The sequence below is a fragment of the Grampus griseus genome (assembly GCF_964374135.1).
Source record: "Grampus griseus genome assembly, chromosome: 6".
In the NCBI taxonomy this organism is placed as follows: Eukaryota; Metazoa; Chordata; class Mammalia; order Artiodactyla; family Delphinidae; genus Grampus; species Grampus griseus.
The window spans coordinates 86,336,484-86,350,157 of record NC_139000.1 but is presented as its reverse complement, the minus strand read 5'-3'; positions in this window follow the sequence as shown (position 1 = coordinate 86,350,157).

Genomic DNA, 13,674 nt, shown 5'->3' with positions numbered 1-13,674 from the left:
CCAAAATATACAAGCAGCTCAAGCAGCTCAATATCAAAAAAACAAACAACCCAATCCAAAAATGGGCAGAAGACCTAAATAGACATTTTTCCACAGAAGATATACAGACTGCCAACAAACACATGAAGGAATGCTCAACATCACCAATCATTAGAGAAATGAAAATCAAAACTACAATGAGGTATCACCTCACACCGGTCAGAATGGCCATCATCAAAAAGTCTACAAACAATAAATGCTGGAGAGAGTGTGGAGAAAAGGGAACCCTCTTGCACTGTTGGTGGGAATGTAAATTGATACGATGTGTAGAACAGTATGGAGGTTCCTTAAAAAACTAAAAATAGGACTACCCAGCAATCCCACTACAGAGCATACACCCTGAGAAAACCATAATTCAAAAAGACACATGTACCCCAGTGTTCACTGTAGCACTATTTACAATAGCCAGGACATGGAAGCAGCCTAGATGTCCATGGACAGATGAATGGATAAAGAAGATGTGGCACATATAGACAATGGAATATTACTCAGCCATAAAAAGAAATGAAATTGAGTTATTTCTAGTGAGGTGGATGGACTTAGAGTCTGTCATACAGAGTGAAGTAAGTCAGAAAGAGGAAAACAAATACCATATGCTAACACAGATATATGGAATTAAAAAGAATGTTTCTGATGATCCTAGGGGCAGGACAGGAATAAAGACTCAAATGTAGAGAATGAGCCTGAGGACATGGGGAGGGGGAAGTGTAAGCTGGGACGAAGTGAGAGAGTAGCATGGACATATATACAGTACCGAAAGTAAAATAGATAGCTAATGGGAAGCAGACGCATAGTACAGGGAGATCAGCTCAGTGCTTTGTGACCACCAGAGTGGTGTGATAGGGAGTGTGGGAGGGAGGCACAAGATGGAGGGGATATGGGGATATATGTTTATGTATAGCTGATTCACTTTGTTATAAAGCAGAAACTAACACAACATTGTAAACAATTATACTCCAATAAAGATGTTAAAAAATAAAATAATACACATGAACCCACAAGCTTCACTGATATCCTTGCAACGATGATTTTTCAGATTACTGGATGCTAAGACAATGGAGAGTAAAAGAAGGTTTTCCAGTAGAAAGTCAGGAAAAGTTCAGAGCTTGGAATGCTGGTTGAGGACAAGGCACATGCAGGATGGGGAAATCATAAAACAAATGGCACTCCATACCCAGATTTTCCCACAATGTCGCTGTCTCAATTTGCCCTCCTGCTAATTGGGTAACACTGCCAGGGCCTGGCCTTTAATATTAAAGTCATTTGGTGGTAACTAACCTTGAAATACCTCTCTTACTCTTTCTGATGCCTGAAATCCTACTGTTAGAACTTCATTTGGGGGGCTTAAAATAGAAATCCCATTGAGACCGTAAGCACCTGAGCCTTAACAGTAAGTTAACTGTTTGCGCTTGGGTTTGTGAGTGAGGCAAGAAGGCAGAGGAGAGTAGAAAACTGAGAAATAGAAGATATCATGAGGGCACAGGATCCCTGGAAGGTCTGTATGGTTTAAAAAAGATTTACAGAGAGAAGATGAAAGGAAGAGCACTAGGAAAAGAAGAAACAGACCATGAACCTGCTGTAGGTGTGTGTTCCAAAAGGACTGAAAGCCAATTTGGCCATACACCACTGTTAGGTTCCCTTTGGTCTTAGATAACAGCAGCTGAGGAAGAGCTTTTATGTGCATAAGGGTTAGTAACTTAAGCACAACCTTACTATCAGGTTATTATGGAAGCAAGTCTCAAAAAATTCTGCTACCTTACAAACATTTATCAAACACTTTCTCAGGTAAACAGGCCCTAAACACTTCTTATCACCTGTTTCACAGGCTCCACAAAGTTCCAGCTTCTTAGCCTCTTAGTACACTGACCACTACATTGCATGGAAGGCTTGCTGGAGAAAAAACAGGGCAATGTTCCAGAAGCAAGATTTTGTTACCCTTATTAGTTCATTCAACAGAACCTTAACCAATGACTGGACACAGGACTCCTTGGGGATCAAGCGTAGATGTTATGGCCAAGTACAAAGGCTACTCGTTAGATTCTTCCATCCCTTACATTTGAGGGAGGGAAGTTTAAAAAAATTAAAAACTTTTAGTTTATCTGTGCATCCTGAATACCTTTAACTTCAACATTTAGAGCTTATGTATAGTGTTTATCATGATAGTCAACAGGCCACTATTTTCATCAATAAAAACCTGTTTTCAACATTCACTACACTAATTAGAAAATCCCCAGGTGTTGGTCAAGGAGTAGCCCCTGAGTTTGGCCTTTCTGGTAGAATGAAGCTCACCATCTTAGGTTATGGATATTTGGTTAGAGCAATTGATACCCCCTGACTCTGCACAAGTATTTTGTAGTCAATTGTAGACATCGTAATCTTTTGCATTTGGAGGGGGCAGGGAAGAAAGGGCGCATAAAAGACAAAAGCCACATACTTTACAATTTTTAGTAAAACTGGCCAACTGACTGAAGTTTCCCAACCAAACATTTTTCTGTTATTTTATTAAACACATCCTATCAATTGTGATTCCTCAGGCCTTGTATTTTCTAGGAAAATAATGCTGTTGGCTGTTCCCCAGCAAAGAAAAATGTTTACTCTTTTCTTATCACCACTGAAGACATGCATTTTTCTTACCTCACTCCTCCAGTAAGCCTACAAGATAAAAAGTTGAAATGATAACAGACTTCAAAGAATATATTTTAATCTTACCTCCTGCTTAGATAGCAATTGCTGGTTAACTAGCTGATTTTTATAAAATCGTCTGTAACATATCTTTCAATAACAATTTGAAATTAGTGACTATTTTTCATTGCTGTGCCTTCTTGGAGCTAACACACCGAAACTGCAGAAATATCATGCTGAAACATGCCAGATTGGAGGCATTCTGTATAAACAATCTTCTAAACCTTACTAATTTGGGCAATGGTTCTATTAATGTTCTACCAATAAATAATATAAATGGAAAAGCTAAGTTAGGAATCAGAGGAGGAGGAGTCAGAGAAGGAAACACTTACCCAAATTCATGTGTAATCACAAAGTAGTACTGTTCATTAGCAGAGAAGGGCAAGGAGACTTACTGTCACCTCTCATTAACAGATCAGATTTAGGGATTACTTATAATTAGTCAATAAACTGGGCTGCAAAATCATCAATTAGTTCTTAAAATCTCCTTGAGCGTTCAGGCTCCTAAGTCTAACCAATCAGATAAGTAGAATAAATACAAAGTTTAATGAAACTAAAACAAAGTGAGGGTGTCCTCAAGTTCATAAAACTTATTTGGTGGAGCAAAGAATTCATGAGCCTCAATTTGGCTGTTTTGTGGGAGCAGCTTCTTTGATAGCCACGTTAATGGACAGTTTAATAGACAGTGTAAAACAAACTGTGACTACCCCATGCCTGGCTAGCCTGTCCTTGATTTAATAGACACTGCTGGAACAAACAGTCTGGCTAAGTACGAAGTCTTAAATAAAACTCTCAAAAATGAAGTCCACTTAATTTTGAAAATAAACTAGTCTTTAAAAAATGGAGGTAAATTAAATCTCAGCAGGAGACAGCCACATAGGCCACCAATGAATGAAGACTTGGGGACACAGTGGTGCATGATAGGGATCCCATGTGAGATTCAGTTTTCGTAATTAGAGTTGGATAACTCTCTCCTCAGCCCAACCTCAGTACAAATATTATTAGTAATAATTTGGAAGATGGCACTCAGTGAAAATCTTTATGCCTCCAGAACTGTTTAAATCCTTCTATGGACCTTGATTTTTAATAATTACTTATCATAATGAGGAAGCAGGTATCACTCCTTCAAGATGGACTCAATCATATTTTCAGAAGAGGTACTCTCTGTCTTCCTCAATCACACATGGCTCAGCCTTTCCTCACCCAAAGCTGTAGTTGTCTCCATCCAATATTTTGTATGAGGCTTGAGTGGACTAGTGGACTTCATTTAGTGACAAGTTTCCTATAGACCTTTTCCAAGTTTCCTATAGACCTTTTCCATACTCAGCTTTTTCTTACCAAGAAGATGGTTGAAACGTTTCTTAGTGTTTATTAATCTGATGCCACAGACTAAGCCATATGATCTCAGAAAACTCTAGACTACAAATATTCTGTCAAAGCCTGTGTTATAAAACCACAAATATAAGCATGCAGAACAGAATAATAAAAACCAGATTCCAATTTTAAGTGATATAAAATAGGATACTGTCCTAGCTCTCCTTTCTGTTAAGCTTAAATCTATATAATGATACAACTTGTCAATGTCACGGTTTGTTTTTTTTTTTAAGACTTTTTGGATGTGGACCATTTTTAAAGACTTAATTGAATTTGTTGCAATATTGCTTCTGTTTTATGTTTTGGTTTTTTGGCCACGAGACATGTGGAACCTTAGCTCCCCAACCAGGGATCGAACCCACACCTGCTGTGTTGGAAGGCGAAGTCTTAACCACTGGACCACCAGGGAAGTCCCAAGGTTTTTAATAGTATAATCCAGTGGTTATGATAAGAAACAATAAATTTGAAGGCAGAGTCAAGATGGTGGAGTAGGAAGACACGGAGTTCGCGTCTCCTCACAACTAGGGCACCAGCCAGGTGCTGATGAGTGACCTCGGACACCTAAAGGGATGGGAAGAATCCCCACGTGACTGGGTAGGACTTGGGGGGAGAGGGGGAGGAGGAAAAGTGGAGGCAGGACTGGATCAACACCCCTGAGGGGCGGCGGGGGAAGGGGAGGGGTTTCCATGATCAGAGAGGCTAACACATGGTGTGAAGATTGGTGAGGAAGGGGAAAGACATTCGGGGGATTGGAGGATCAGAGGGGAATGCGGCAAGTGGCTCCCCGCCCACTCGGGCCCCAGCGAGCCTGTTGGGGTCCCAGGCCTGATCCTTAGCCCTCCAGGGCCCACTCTGGCCACAGGGGTCCTGAACCTAAGCCCCCATACCCTCCCCAACCCTACCCCTCCACCCCACTACCACCCACACACTCCCCACAGGACCTTTTCTGGCCATGCAGGTCTTGAGTCTATGCCACAACTCCAGGGCCTTAGCTGTCCTGAACCTAAGCTGCACCCCCCAACCAGCCTTTTCCAGCTGCAAGTGTCCCAGTCCTGAGACCCACCCGCCTTCAAGGCCTTTTCTGGCTTTTTTTTTTCTTTTCTTTCTGCTGTTGCAGTGCTATGGTTCTGTTTTGCTTTGATCTTGTTGTTGTTACATTTTTAATTTTTTTTTTCTAATATATTTTTTATTTTACTAATTTTATTTTACTTTTTATTCCTTGTTATTGTTCTGCTCCTTTTTGTTTGTTGCCTTTTTTTTTCCTACCACACCATGGGGCTTGTGAGGTCTTGGTTCCCAGGCTGGGTGTCGGACCTAAACTCCTGCGGTGGGAGTGCTGAGTCCAAACCACCAGACTAACAGAGAACCTCAGACCCCAGGGAATATTAATTCATGTGAGCACTCCCAGAGGTCCTCATCTTGGCACCAAGACCTGGCTCCACCCAACTACCTGCAAACTCCAGTGCTGGATGACTCAGGCCAAACAACCAGCAAGATAGGAGCACAGGCCTAACCATCAAACAAAATGAGATGACAGAAAAATATGGTACAGACAAAGGAGCAAGATAAAAACCTGCAAGACCAAATGATTGAAGAGGAAATAGACAACTTACCTGAAAAAGAATTCAGAGTACTGATAGTAAAGATGATCCAAAATCTCAGAAATAGAATGGAGGCATGGATCGAAAAAACACAAGAAGTGTTTAACAAGGACATGGAAGAAGTAAAGAACAAACAAACAGTGATGAACAGCACAATAACTGAAATGAAAAATACACTAGAAGGAATTATTAGCAGAATAACTGAAGCAGAATGAATAAGTGAGCTGGAAGATAGAATGGTGGAAATAAGAGCTGAGGATCAGAATAAAGAAAAAAGAATGAAAAGAAATGAGGACAGTCTCAGAGACATCTGGGACAACATTAAATTCACCAACATTCGAATTATAGGGGTCCCAGAAGAAGAAGACAAAGAGAAAGGGTCTGAGAAAATACTTGAAGAGATTATAGTCAAAAACTTTCCTAACATGGGAAAGGAAATAGCCACCCAAGTCCAGGAAGTACAAAGAGTTCCATACAAGATAAACCCAGGGAGAAACACTCCAAGACACATATTAATCAAACTATCAAAAATTAAGTTCAAAGAAAAAATGTTAAAAGCGTCAAGGGGAAATCAACAAATAACATGCAAGGGAACCCCCATAAGGTTATCAGGTGATATTTTCAGCAGAAACTCTGCAGGCCAGAAGGGAGTGACAGGATATATTTAAAGTGACGAAAGGGAAAAACCTACAACTTACAACCCTGGTTGTAAGACCCAGCAAGGATCTCATTCAGATTCAATGGAGAAATCAAAAGTGTTACAGACAAGAAAAGCTAAGAGAATTCAGCACCACCAAACCAGCTTTACAACAAATGCTGAATGAACTTCTCTAGGCAGGAAACACAAGAGAAGAAAAAGACCCACGAAAGCAAAGCCAAAACAATTAAGAAAATGGTAATAGGAACATACATATCAATAATTACCTTGAATGTAAATGGATTAAATGCTCCAAACAAAAGACACAGACAGGATGAATGGATACAAAAACAAGACCCACATATATGCTGTCTATAGGAGACCCACTTCAGGTCTAGGGACACATACAGACTGAAAGTAAGGGGATGGGAAAAGATATTGCATGCAAATGGAAATCAAAAGAAAGCTGGAGTAGCAATACGCATATCAGATAAAATAGACTTTAAAATAAAGACTGTTACAAGAGACAAAGAAAGTCTCTGCATAATGATCAACAGATCAATCCAAGAAGAAGAGATAACAATTATAAATATTTATGCACCCAACATAGGAAAACCTCAATACATAAGGCAAATGCTAACAGCTATAAAAGGGGAAATTGACAGTAACTCAATAATAGTGGGGAACTTTAACATCCCACTTACACCAATGGACAGATCATCCAGACAGAAAATTAATAAGGAAACACAAGCTTTAAATGACACAATAGACCAGATAGACTTAACTGATATTTATAAGACATTCCACCAGAAAGCAGCAGAATACACTTCCTTCTCAAGGTCACATGGCACATTCTCCAGGATAGATCACATCTTGGGTCACAAATCAAGCCTCAGTAAATTTAAGAAAATTGAAATCATATCAAGCATCTTTTCTGACTACAAATGCTACAAGATTAGAATACAATTACAGGAAAAAAACTGTAAATAACACAAATACATGGAGGCTAAACAATTCACTACTAAATAACCAAGAGATCACTGAAGAAATCAAAGAGGAAATCAAAAAATACATAGAAACAAATGACAATGAAAACACTATAACCCAACACCTATGGGATGCAGCAAAAGCAGTTCTAAGGAGGAAGTTTATAACAGTTAAATCTGACATCAAGAAACAAGAAATATCTCAAATAAACAATCTAACCTTACTCCTAAAGCAACTAGAGGAAGAAGAGGAACAACAACAATAAGAAAACTGCAAAGTTAGTAGAAGAAAAGAAATCATAAAGATCCGAGCAGAAATAAATGAAATAGAAACAATGAAAACAGTAGTAAAGATCAATAAAAGTAAAAGTTGGTTCTTGGAGAAGATAAACATAATTGATAAACCTTTAGCCAGACTCATCAAGAAAAAAAGGGAGAAGACTCGAATCAATAAAATTAGAAATTAAAAAGGAGAAATTAAGAGGGACACTGCAGAAATACAAAGGATCATAAAAGACTACTACAAGCAATTATATGCCAGTAAAATGGACAAATTCTTAGAAAGGTACAACCTTCCAAGACTGAACCAGGAAGAAATAGAAAATATTAACAGACCAATCACAAGTAATAAAATTGAAACTATGATAAAGAACCTTCAAACAAACAAAAGTCCAGGACCAGATGGCTTCACAGTTGAATTCTATCAAACATTTAGAGAAGAGCTAACACCTATCCTTCCCAAACTCTTCCAAAAAATTGCAGAGGAAGGGACACTTCCAAACTTATTCTACAAGGCCACCACACCCTGATACCAAAATCAGACAAAGATACTACAAAAAAGCAAAATTACAGACCAATATCACTGATGAATATAGATGCAAAAATCCTCAACAAAACACTAGCAAACAGAATCCAACAACACATTAAAAGAATGATACACCATGATCAAGTGGGATTTATCCCAGGGATGCAAAGATTCTTCAATATATGTAAATCAATGTGATACACCATATTAACAGAATTAAAGATAAAAAACATATGATCATCTCAACAGATGCAGAAAAAGCTTTTGACAAAATTCAACACCCATTTATGATAAAAGCTCTCCAGAAAGTGAGCATACAGGGAATGTACTTCAACATAACAAAGGCCATATATGACAAACCCACAGCCAACATCATTCTCAATGGTGAAAACCTGAAAGCATTTCCTTTAAGATCAGGAACAAGCCAAGGACGTCCACTGTAGCCAACATTATTCCACATAGTTTTGGAAGTTCTAGCCACGGCAATCAGAGAAGAAAAAGAAATAAAATGATTACAAATTGGAAAAGAAGAAGTAAAACTGCCACTGTTTGCAGATGACATGATACTGTACATAGAAAATCCTACAGATGCTACCAGAAAACTACTAGAGCTAATTAATGAATTTGGTAAAGTTACAGGATACAAAATTAATGTGCAGAAATCTCTTGCATTCCTATACACTAACAATGAAAGATCAGAAAGAGAAATTAAGGAAACAATCCCAGTCACCATTGCAAAAAAAAGAATAAAATACCTGGGAATAAACCTACCTAAGGAGGTAAAAGACTTGTACTCAGTAAACTATAAGACACTGATGAAAGAAATCAAATGTGACACAAACAGATTGAGAGATATACCATGTTCTTGGATTGGAAGAATCAATATTGTGAAAATGACTCTACTACCCAAAGCAATCTACAGATTGAATGCAATCCCTATCAAATTACCAATGGCACCTTTTACAAAACTAGAACAAAAAAATCTTAAAATTTGTATGGAGACACAAAAGACCCCGAATAGCCAAAGCAATCTTGAGGGAAAAAACGGAGTTGGAGGAATCAGATTCCCCAACTTCAGACTATACTACAATCTACAGTAATCAAGACAATATGGTACTGGCACAAAAACAGACATATAGATCAATGGAACAGGATAGAAAGCCCAGAGATAAACTCATGCATCTGTGGTCAACTAATCAATGACAAAGAAGGTAAGGATATACAATGGAGAAAAGACAGTCTTCAATAAGTGGTGCTGGGAAAACTGGACAGCTACATGTAAAAGAATGAAATTAGAACACTCCCTAACACCATACACAAAAATAAAGCCAAATTGGATTAAAGACCTAAATGTAAGCCTGGACACCGTAAAACTCTTAGAGGAAAACATGGGAAAAACACTCTGACATAAGTCACAGCAAGATCTTTTTTGACCCACCTCCTAGAGTAATGGAAATAAAAACAAAAGTAAACAAATGGGACCTAATGAAACTTAAAAGCTTTTGCACAGCAAAGGAAACCATAAACAAGATGAAAAGACAGCCCTCAAAATGGGACAAAGTACTTGCAAACCAGTCAATGGACAAAGGATTAATTTCCAAAATATACAAACAGCTCATGCAGCTCAATATCAAAAAAAAAAAAAAACAACCCAATCCAAAAATGGGCAGAAGACCTAAATAGACATATCTCCAAAGAAGACATACAGATGGCCAAGAGGCAGATGAAAAGATGCTCAACATCACTAATTATTAGAGAAATGTAAATCGAAACTACAATGAGGTATCAGCTTACACCCGTTAGAATAGGCATTATCAGAAAATCTACAAACAACAAATGCTGGAAAGGGTATGGAGAAAAGGGAACCCTTTTACACTGTTGGTGGGAATGTAAATTGATACAGCCACTATGGAGAAGAGTATGGAGGTTCCTTAAAAAACGAAAAATAGAATAACCATATGACCCAGCAAGCCCACTATCGGGCATATACCCAGAGAGAACCATAATTCAAAAAGACACATGCACCCCAGTGTTCATTGCAGCACTATTTACAATAGCCAGGTCGTGGAAGCAACCTAAATGCCCATCAACAGACAAATGGATGTCCTAAATGTCCAACGACAGATGAATGGATAAAGGCAATGTGGTACATATATACAATGGAGTATTATTCAGCCATAAAAAGGAATGAAATAGCGTCATTTGTAGAGACGTGGATGGACCTACAGACTGTCATACAGAGTGAAGTAAGTCAGAAAGAGAAAAACAAATATCGTGTATTAATGTATACATGTGGAATCTAGAAAAATGGTACAGACGAACTGATTTGCAAGGCAGAAATAGAGACAGATGTAGAGAACAAATATATGGACATCAAGGGGAGAAAACAGGCGTGGTGGTGGATGAATTTGAAGATTGGGATTGACATATGGACACTAATATGTATAAAATAGAGAACTCCTGTATAAAAAATTAAATTAAATTAAATTAAAAGAAAAAGGGAATGAAGGGATAAATTGGGAGTATGGAATTAACATATACATACTACTATATACAAAATAGATAAAAAACGAGGACCTACTGTACAGCACAGGGAACTATATTCAATATCTTGTAATAACCTATAGTTGAAAAGAATCTGAAAAAGAAGATATATATATATATATATCTGAACCACTGTGCTATATATATATATATATATATATTATATATATATATATCTGAATCACTGTGTTATACACCTGAAACTAACATGAAATTGTAAATCAACAATACTTTAATAAAATAAAATAAAAAATAAATAAAAACCTACATCTCCACAGTTCTGAACCCAAGTAGAGACTCTGAATTGGTACATCATTCTTAAAACTTTTCTCTCTCTTTTTGGGGATTTCACTCTTAGGATTACAAAATACTTCTTTTGCAATATCAAAAATAAAACCCCAAGGTGTAGTCAATTAAGAATTTTAAGAATGCCCATGCCAATAATAGAAATTAACATGCAATAATTGAAGTTAGAAAAGAGGGAAGATTCCTAAAATACTGTTGATTTTGAAAACTCAGTCTCTGTGTACTGGTGCTGAAACAAATCTCAGAGACAGAGTTTTAGGTGAAGTAGAAAGAATAACTTTATTGCTTTGCCAGGCAAAGGGGACACAGCCGGTTCCTGCCTTTGAAACCTGTGTGTCCCAATCCAGAGATTAGGGTGTGTGCAGGGCCTGCACTCCTTTAATCTGGCCTCAGGTTTTCTTCTCTGGAATGAGGAATGCTAACTCTATTTGTAGGGGGTTTTGATTCTGCAAAGGACTCAAAGATATTGTTATGTGTAAGAGAAGCCATTTCTAGCCTAAGCCATTTTGTGATCTAAGCCTGGCCACAATGCTGGTCCATGAACAGGTCTCAGTAATTAATGAGCTTAAGGGAAAAAAAGAAGGCAGAAACAAATAACTGTTATCAGGCAAGAGAAGTAAGAATAGCAAAGATAATACGTCAGTTGTAACGACTCCCAGTTTTGTTTCGATGGTAAAGATCAGCCTGATATTCAGCCTGCGATGGCACCTTTGTTTGGCTTCCTCCCTTATGTTACCCGAAAAACTGGATTCACCTCTTGGTGGGTGTTGAGCCAACAGACACAACCAAGCCAAAGATCGGGAGAAGGAAGGATTTATTACTTGCAGCAAGTAAGGATTGAGGCAGAACCAGGACCCTGCCCCAAGGCTGCACTACTGTTTCTTGGCTGCTCCTCCCTTGTCTCTGCATCCCCTCCTTTCCCTGATTAGCAACTGTTCGAATCTGCCCTTTGGAACTCAGGGAAGGTCATGGAGGCTGGAGTCTGTTCCCTACAAACAAGGAATGGGGGACACATGAGGCCCATGAGGTCCTGCTCAGTTTCAATTTAAAAAAATAATCTGTTTTATGTAAGAGTCATGTGCCCAGAAGGTAAAATTCAGGAAAAAGCCCAGAAAAGCAGACAACAGATTTAAAGAACATTATCATCTACACTCTGTAAAATCCATACCCCTGAGGGGTGGTTTACATGGAAATTTTGATTTGGAGCTACAGGGGAAGGTGTCTGAAGGTGTTTGCATCTTGTGGTCTCAGAGTCTCTAGAATGGGTTAAGGAAAAACTGGGAAGTTGATAATATTTTTAAAAGCATAGAGCCCCAGAAAATATGACCAATGAAAATTCATTATATTTAGCATAGTTTTCAGGAAGCTCTTCAATATAGCTCCTGCTTACCTTTCCAGTCTCACATCTTCTTCCATCCTTCCCAGCCTTTGTTCCAAGGATGTCAACTCATTTACAGACTGCATCCTTTGTTGCTTTGTATCTCCAAAGCTTAGCGTGATGCCTGGACCATAGAAGGCACACAATAGATATTGGATTCGCCTCTTAGTGAGTGTTGAGTCAAAAGACACAACCAAGCCAAAGATGGGGAGAAGGAAGGATTTATTACCTGCAGCAAGTAAGGAGAACACTGGGGATCTTTCCCAAAGCAGTGTCTCCCCGAACAGCAAAACTGGAGAAGTTTTAACCTTAGGGTTACATGCATATTCATGGAGGGGTTTGGGTGGTCGACAGAATCTAAAGCTTTAGTTGATTCAAGCCTCGAGGGTCAGCAAAGGTCAACATCACCCTCCCTTAGGTTCCAGTTGATCTGAGCACTTCAGGCTGATCTTTACCATTGAAACAAAACTGGGAGTCTTTACAACTGATATATTCTCTTTGCTATTCTTACTTCTCTTGCCTGATAAGAGTTATTTGTTTCTGCCTTCTTTTGCTCCCTTCATATCATTAATTACTGAGACCTGTTCATGGACCAGCACTGTGGCCATGCTTAGATCACAAAATGGCTTAGGCTAGAAATGGCTTCTCTTATGTCCAGGAAGCCATGCCTGGTTCTCTTTCTCTGGGGACCCCCTACCCTATCTGTTTACACTTACTGCCCTGCTTCCATCACTCTTGACTGGTCTCCCTGTGAGCACTTCCTTAGTAAATCCCTCACACACAAATCTTCACCTCAGAGAGTAGTTTCTGGAGTACCTGACCTTACAAGAGTGTTTACTATGTGGGGCATATGAACGTGCATAAAAGGTAGTAACAACTCTCAAGGTGTTTTCAACCAAGTTGAACTTAATTTGAAGCTGTATATGTATTTCTGATTGGAAGATAAACCTCCAATAGGTTTAGAAACAGCATGATTATCTAGACATTCTTGGTATCTTGAGGACGATCCTTCTGTTTTTATAAAAGGTTGCCTGCCTTGTGCATGGCAGTAGGTTTGACTCTTTGGCCTTGCTTCACTAAGTTAAACAAGAACAAGCATTATCAAATGTTAGATTTACTGGAGCCTCTGGCTTCAAGTAACTTCATGAGACATTCCCGACAAGCTCACAAATATTACGGCCATAACCGTTGTGGTGGTAAAGTGGGTTTCCTTAGTCTTATCTTTAGTCTAACAGCACAAGCAATGCTGGCCACACTAATTAAAACAAGTAAAGAGTTAGCCTTCAAAATGACTACAGTCCAGATGGCAGCATGGAAGCCAT